The sequence below is a fragment of the Vulpes vulpes genome, chromosome 1, assembly GCF_048418805.1.
Source record: "Vulpes vulpes isolate BD-2025 chromosome 1, VulVul3, whole genome shotgun sequence".
Taxonomy (NCBI): domain Eukaryota; kingdom Metazoa; phylum Chordata; class Mammalia; order Carnivora; family Canidae; genus Vulpes; species Vulpes vulpes.
The window spans coordinates 171957218-171964857 of NC_132780.1; the positions used below are offsets into that span (position 1 = coordinate 171957218).

The 7640-nt window shown below is 34.9% G+C and overlaps 1 pseudogene; it reads left to right on the top strand.

Annotated features, from left to right (window-relative positions):
• Window positions 1-2068: 2068 nt before the first annotated feature.
• On the top strand, window positions 2069-2376 carry LOC112926348 (large ribosomal subunit protein eL42-like; annotated as a pseudogene).
• The last annotated feature ends 5264 nt before the right edge of the window (window positions 2377-7640 follow it).

A 7640-nucleotide genomic window follows, 5' to 3' on the forward strand; every position in this document is an offset into this window, starting at 1 on the left:
ATAAAAGGAATCAGAATTTTTTTGAACCAATAAACTCTCTCTCAATGAATGACTCAGTTTTAATTCAGAAAAAAAAAGACAAAAAGGCAAACAAAAAAATGAATCTAAGAGTTTGATCCAAAAAAGCAATGATAAGCAAAAATAATAATATGAATAATACTATAATATATATACTGTGTCATTTGTATCATAGTATATATAATTATAAGATATAAATACATCCATTATATACCATGTATATACTATACTATATAACATATAAAACATAATGGTATAAATAAAATAATATAACAAGTACATAAACATTTCTGACAATCTGGAACTAAAATCTCAGATAATCTCAACATGGTAAATAACTGGGGGAAGTGAAGTAGGAAATATAAGGATTCTAAGGTTCTTATCGTTTTTGGAGAAATCATACAGATATTGACTTAAAAATATTGCTAGAAAAATTTTCACTGCTATTAAATTTTTAAGAACAACCACCAAAAATGAGAAACATAATGCAAAGATTGTAGAATTTCCAAACCTCAGGATGGAGGTAGAAATGGAACAGAAAATGATCTATCCAAGAAAGAACAAACAGAGGGGGAAAAAGTTCTTGAATGGAAACTAGAAAACAAAAAGGATAGCATGCAGCATAAATCCAAGCATATCACTTATCACAATAAATATGAAAGACTTTAAAAATCTTTAAAATAAAAAATATTAATGAGGATAAAAAGAACATAAAGAAAGATTATAACAATAGGGAGCTGGAAACAGAAAGATAAATGGTTATTAACTTAGAGTGCTTGAACTAAACAGAATCTCTTGACTAGGGGAAACGAGATATAGCTGAGGGAACAGTTATCATACAAAAAAACAGAGAAGTCAGTCAAAGTCTAGGTAAGTATACACAGAATCTTGAGTGACCTATTCCCACCTGGATCCCAAAATGTTTTTAGTGATGCATTTTCCCTTCAGACAGAACACCAGAAGATTCTTCTCTGAGAAATAAGACAACCCAAAAGAACAGACCAAAGGACACTGACATCAGGAATTCTCCAATTAAACTGCCTGGTCAATATCCCTGTTGGAAAACCAATGGTCAATAGCCCAAACTATGTTCACAAAGGTTCCCATCAGCTTTTTAGTGCCCTATTCTTAAATAAACATAGAACCAAGGATCGATATATATATTGATATATATATTGATATCTTCAGATATCAAAAGCTAATAGAAAAGACCAAAGCTATATTCAGAGTAAAGAAAGTTGAAGGAAAGTTTGTTTTAAAGAAAACTTTGAAAAATACTATCTTTAATATTCTCAGAGAAATAAAAGAAAATATTATAGTCATAAAATAAAATTAGGATGCTTTTAATAAGAAGCATTCAGAGCAAAACCATCTCTCAAAATTAGATATATGATGGATAAATATTAGAATACTGGGAACAAAGAAAAAGTCCTAAAAACTTTCAGAGGCTAAAAATAGGTGGTGTGCACACCTAAAAAAAAGAATCAAAATTGTATTAGACTTTTCAATGTCAAAACTGGAAACTTGAAGAAAATGGAACGTCTTCAAAAATTCCAAGGGAAATGGAATCCAACACAATTTATTTTAAATCCAGTTAATCATCAGTCAAATATGAGGGTAGAGTAAAGATGTTTTCAGAAATGTAAGATGTCAAAGCTTATATCCCATGCACTGTTTCTCAGAAATCTGCAGGAAGAGGCATTCTTCCAAACTGTCAAATAAGTCAAATAAGAAATAAAATGTGAGATTCTGGAACAAGGCATTCAACTCACATGTAGTGAGGAAATTCCCAAAATGATGGCGCAAGGAGGCCCTGGATGATAGCTATGCAACAATCCTGGAAAGAAACAGGTCCAAATTAGAGAAGTTTAGAAATCTCCAGAGAGATTCTCCAAAAAGAAAAAAAAATTGATGACATACCACATGTGCTCAAATATTTATCAAAAGAATACTTAAGAATTAGCAGAAAGTGTGGGTATAAATCAATGATAAATAGATTTTTAAAACTATCATAAAAAAACCTTTCCAGGCCAATAGCATTCTCACAAACATGGTCAATGTTCCTAGAACCCACCAGACTTCCTGCAAGAAGTGTGTCAAGCATCAACCCCACAAAGTGACAATACAAGAAAAACAAAGATTCTCTTTCTGCCCAGAGAGTGATGTTAGGACAGGAAGCAGGGTGGCTATGGTGGGCAGTCAAAGACAATTTTCCAGAGGAAAACTACAAAGATTGCACCAAGGCTTGAATGCACTGAGCCCAATTGCAGATCTAAGAGAATGCTGGCTATTAAGACATATAAGCATTTTGCACTGGGAGGAGATAAGAAGAGACAGGACCAAGTAATCCAGTTCTAAGCTTCGTATTTTGTTGTATCATGAAGACAATAAAATCTTGAGGTTATGTAAAAAAAATGAACATAAAAAAGAAGTCAATTACTCTAGGGAGAGCAAAAAGATATACAAGTAGCTTTGAATAAAGTTTGCATGGTCATAATCATAAAAAATGTTAATACTGATCTAATCAAAATTATCAGTTCATTGAAAGATAGGTGGAATGGAAGACTACTTGGGGGAACTGAATGATAAATCTTCAATTTATAATATAGAAGGTCAATAGGTAATTCCCAAAGCTTTTTTAAAAAAGTGACAGAAAAATTTTATTTAATAAGTTTTTAAGAGCTATTTGATTCAATCAGCAAATAGCTATAAGTTAGAATCACGAAGTATTTTGCTAGAACAGGACTCCCACCTACCTACAAAGAAATGAAAACACAACTGGCACCAGGCTTCTCATCAATAACACTGAATTCTAGAATACCAAATTGCACACCTTCAAAGGCCCAAGGAAAAATAATTTTCAAGCTGAAATTTTATACCTATATAAATTATCAAATATAAGAATAAAATATTTTCAGCTTTGTATGGATTTGGAAAGTTTACATTCATCCATCTCGTGGGAAAATGATTTCTCTAGAAAAAAGCAAAACAGAAAAAGAATGCAAGAAAGACTACAAAATGAGATACAAGGAACCATGGCAACCAAGCATTAACCTAAAAGAAGACAGAAAAACTAAAGATGCAAATCCATGTTCTTTGGCATGTAGGATATATTTTTTCTCAGTAGTAGTGTTCAGATACACAGTATTTTAGTTCTTTATTTTTTTAGAGCAAAAAGAAAACCTGACTTGGCAATGAAGAATATTTAATAACTATGTGATTTTTATTTGGTTTAAGTTTTTAGAAACAATCTACAGATAAATCGGAGAATGCTGAATCATAAAGATCATTTTGTAAATATTATAGATTCTGGCCATGAAAAATAAGAATAACTCCTTTTTTAAAAAGCAAGAAATTGGAAGGATTGTGGTTAAGAAACTATGTGTACAAAGTTCCTCATCTTTCACTATTTAGAATTAAAACATGACATATAAATTGTGAATTATGAACCATAAATATTTTATTTAAATTATAAAGGAAAGCTCCAGAAGATAAAAAATAAAAGCAATTGAAAATACTAGTACTCATTTTGAGAAATGGAATTAGGTCTAGGGAGAGATGACAATTATTATTTTTCATTTTATATATATTTTTCTCATTTTTGTTTGAGTACTTTTACTATGTATGCTGCTATGGTCTGTTTGTGTGCTCCAAAATTCATGTTTAAATCCTTTCTCCAAAAGGTTATGGTAAAAGGTGGAGCCTCATAGATGAGTTCCCACAGGGCTCCCAAAGCCCACCGATCACAGGAGTTCACAGCAAGAAGCTACAACCTGAAGAGCGGTCTCACTTGATCATATTGGCATCTTGTCCTCAGACTTCCAGCCTCCAGAACTGTGAGAAATAACTTCCTATTGTTTGTGTGCTACCCAGTCTATGGTATTTGGTTATAGCATCTTGATATATGCCTAGATAAAACTTGAATTTATATAAAAGACTAGCTTAAAATGAGAAGGACATAGGTTGATGCATATGTTAGAAAGAGGATACACCAAAAGGTCAGAATCAGGAACAGAAGGTGGAGGAAATGAATGATTTCCATTTTTAATTCCTAAATTTGTTTCAGACAAGTGTTACGTTTGGAATTTTATAATTTAAAAATTAAAAATAACAAATTTGTAGTAAAACTAATGAAAACTAGTCAAGAAAATGGACAACTGAACAAAATGCTATTCTTCATTTCTGGAAGAAACAATTTAAAACATTTTCCCCACGGGTAGTTGTTAGCATTATTTTCCTACAAAAAGGAAGAATGCCATTATTTATTATAATTAATTATATTTATTAATAAATATAATAACAAGCACTTAGCTAAAGATACTTTCTAGAGTGTTAATTTATAGTCCTTTAAAAAAATTGAATTCCCCAAGCATTAATTCTTACTTATGTATCATAGGCCTCGTATGCTTTAATTAAGTTAATTCTTTTTATGGAACAGCTCAGTAGTTTTGCAAGTCTTTAAAATCTAATAATGCAATCCACTTACATACAATAAACTTTTTGACAAGAGTCTGAGTGACAGGACCTTTGCTAGGACCTGAGGGACACAAAGATGAGTAAGTCAGAAAAGCAGCTCACAGGAAGTTCACAAGGGAGTCTCAGTGTCCATAGAAGGATTTCATCACCCCTTGAGAGCCATAGAAATCTTTCACAGCTAGCCTGTGGTTCTCAGCTTCTCACTTCTGTATCAAGTTATTAGGTTATTTTCTGAAGTGGCCAGGAGTCAATCGTGGCTTTTTTGGTTAATAGCCATTGGTTAGAAATGTGACACTGAGGCATTAAATATAGCTTCAATATTTGATACTGCCCTCTTTTCTTGTATGTGATATCAACAACCAAAATTAGAGTTATGCTATGCCCAGAACTTGAATGTAACCCCACTTGTGTGTACCAATGTTAAAGCTTTAGCAGTCGCATTTCCATTTGGATTTGCAGATGCACCAGCTCTGTGTGGCTCTACCTCCGGAAGGCTTCATTTTGCATGGATTTGAATTTAGCTGCAGGTCTCTATCAGGTGACGGTAAGCAGTTGAAGTGCTCTTTCTCGTGGTTTACTATTGCCAGAAACCAAAACTATCCAGCACCCCAGTGTTTGTACCTTTTTATGACACTTTTTATTGTTGGTTACTTTATACTCTCACATACCTATCTTCCCCCTCTGGCACATGAGTTTTGTGATACAGGAGACTTGTCTCATTGTTAAGTGTCTCCTCGGTTCTGTGTAAAATGTCTAGAAATAAAATTTTGATTTGTGTTTAACGAATCTTTTAAAATATTACTTAGTGGACAATCTACCCTCTTGTTTCTACACGTTCACCCCCATCTCGCCAAGGTGCAGAATCTCTGACTCACCATTTAAAGAGCACTTATGAGAACTGGGCCCTAATCACAGCAGCAACATGTATGGATTCCTTTTTATGTTCCAGACCATGTGCTAGGTGTGTATTTATTTACACATAGTGGGTTTTTTCTATCTTTACAACAATCCCTTAGGATCCATTTTATTGCCACTGCACGCATGAAGAATCAAGGCCTAGCAGGAAATGTTCCCCACATCAAGACACAGTTCATAAAGGGTAGACATAGGATTTGAACCTACACCTGTCTGTCTTTTGAGTCTAAGCATTTAACCACTGCATTATACTAAAGGTGGCATTCCCAAGACTTTGGGAGAAAATGGAAAAGAAATTTATTAATCTCAGGAAGTGGCAGAGACAAGCAGGGGAGTTTAGAAAGACATGGCTATGACTGGAATGCTGATCTTGGGGTTGGGTAGAAGTTAATTCCAGTGACATGGAATTCCTTTGCATTAATAAGAATAATGTACTTGACAAGTCATTTCATTATATTTTTCATGCATGTAGTCACTTGCCATTTATTTACAATGTGGGAATAATTATAACACATTTTGTAATTTGTACAAATATGCACAATGAACCATTTACAATTGTTAGACTCATGATTACGGCATGTAATTAAAGCACAATGGTTTTGCATTTTTTCACAAGTGTTGATAAAATTAATCCTTTCTGTTTTGTTTTGTTTTTTTCAAAATGACTTTTTAAAAATACCAATGTTTAATTATTAGTATTATTTTTTCTAACCTTTTTTATTTTTTATTTTTTTAATTTTTATTTTTTTATGATAGTCACACAGAGAGAGAGAGAGAGAGGCAGAGACATAGGCAGAGGGAGAAGCAGGCTCTATGCACCGGGAGCCCAACGTGGGATTCGATCCCGGGTCTCCAGGATTGCGCCCTGGGCCAAAGGCAGGCACTAAACCGCTGCGCCACCCAGGGATCCCTAACCTTTTTTTTCTTTTTAAGGTTTTTATTTTTTTTATTTTTATTTATTCATGATAGTCACACAGAGAGAGAGAGAGAGGCAGAGACACAGGCAGAGGGAGAAGCAGGCTCCACGCACCGGGAGCCCGACGTGGGATTCGATCCCGGGTCTCCAGGATCGCGCCCTGGGCCAAAGGCAGGCGCTAAACCGCTGCACCACCCAGGAATCCCCCTAACCTTTTTTAATAAACCGCTCTTGCCTTGCCATGGAAGTGTTTTTAAAGCCTTGGCAGAAAAGCCTCAGTTTATGTCTTTGTCTACCCCTCTCTAGTTTTGTGACATTGGACATGATGCTTAATCTCCCTAAGCTTCAGATAGCCATACACAAAACAAGAAAAAGGAATCCTAACTTGCCAAGTTCTTTGAGAAGAGACGAAGTACATGAAGCTCCAAGTACAGGGTTTGAAGCATAGTAACTGTGATAATGATGATGATGATGATGATGATGATGATGATGATGATGATGACAGCAATCTTTATTAAGTGCTTACTATTTGCCAGGCACTTTTCTGAGTGTCTTATATGAATAAACTCATTGACTCCATAAAAAGTAGCAAGCAAGGACTCCTGGGGGCTCAGTTGATTAAGTGTCTGCCTTCAGCTCAGGTCATGATCCCAGATCATGATCTCAGGGTCCTGGGATGGAGCCCCCACATCAGGCTCTCTGCTCAGCAAGGAGACTGCTTCTCCTTCTTCCACTGCCACTCCCTCTGCTTGTGCATTCTCTCTGTCAAATAAATAAACAAAATCTTAAAAAAAATAAAAATAGCAAGCAATAGTTGCTGTACTAGCAGTGCTCAGTTCGAGGACTGCATGCCCATGCCAATATTTCTCCACTGGAATTATAGTGATGGCAGGTTTTAAAACTCATTGTAGTTCCTCTGTGTACCCAAATGAGTTGAAAACTTAGGTTGACACAAAAACCTGCACACAAAGGTTATAGCAGCTTTGTTCATGATTGCCAAAACTTACAAGCAAAACAGCTTTGTTCAGAATTGCCAAAACTTACAAGCAACCAAGATGTTCAATAGCTGAGTGGATAAACTGTGGTCCATCCATACAATGCATACTTTTCATTAATAAAAGAAATGAACGATAGAGCCACAAACAGATCAAGGAACCAGAAATGCATGTTGCTAAGTGAATGAAACCAATCTGAAAGGCAACATACTGTATGATTCCAACTATAAGACATTCTGGAAAATGAAAAACTACAGGGACAGTGAAAAAGATCAGTGGTTGCCAAAGGTTCAGGAGGTGGGAGGGAGGGAGGAATAGCG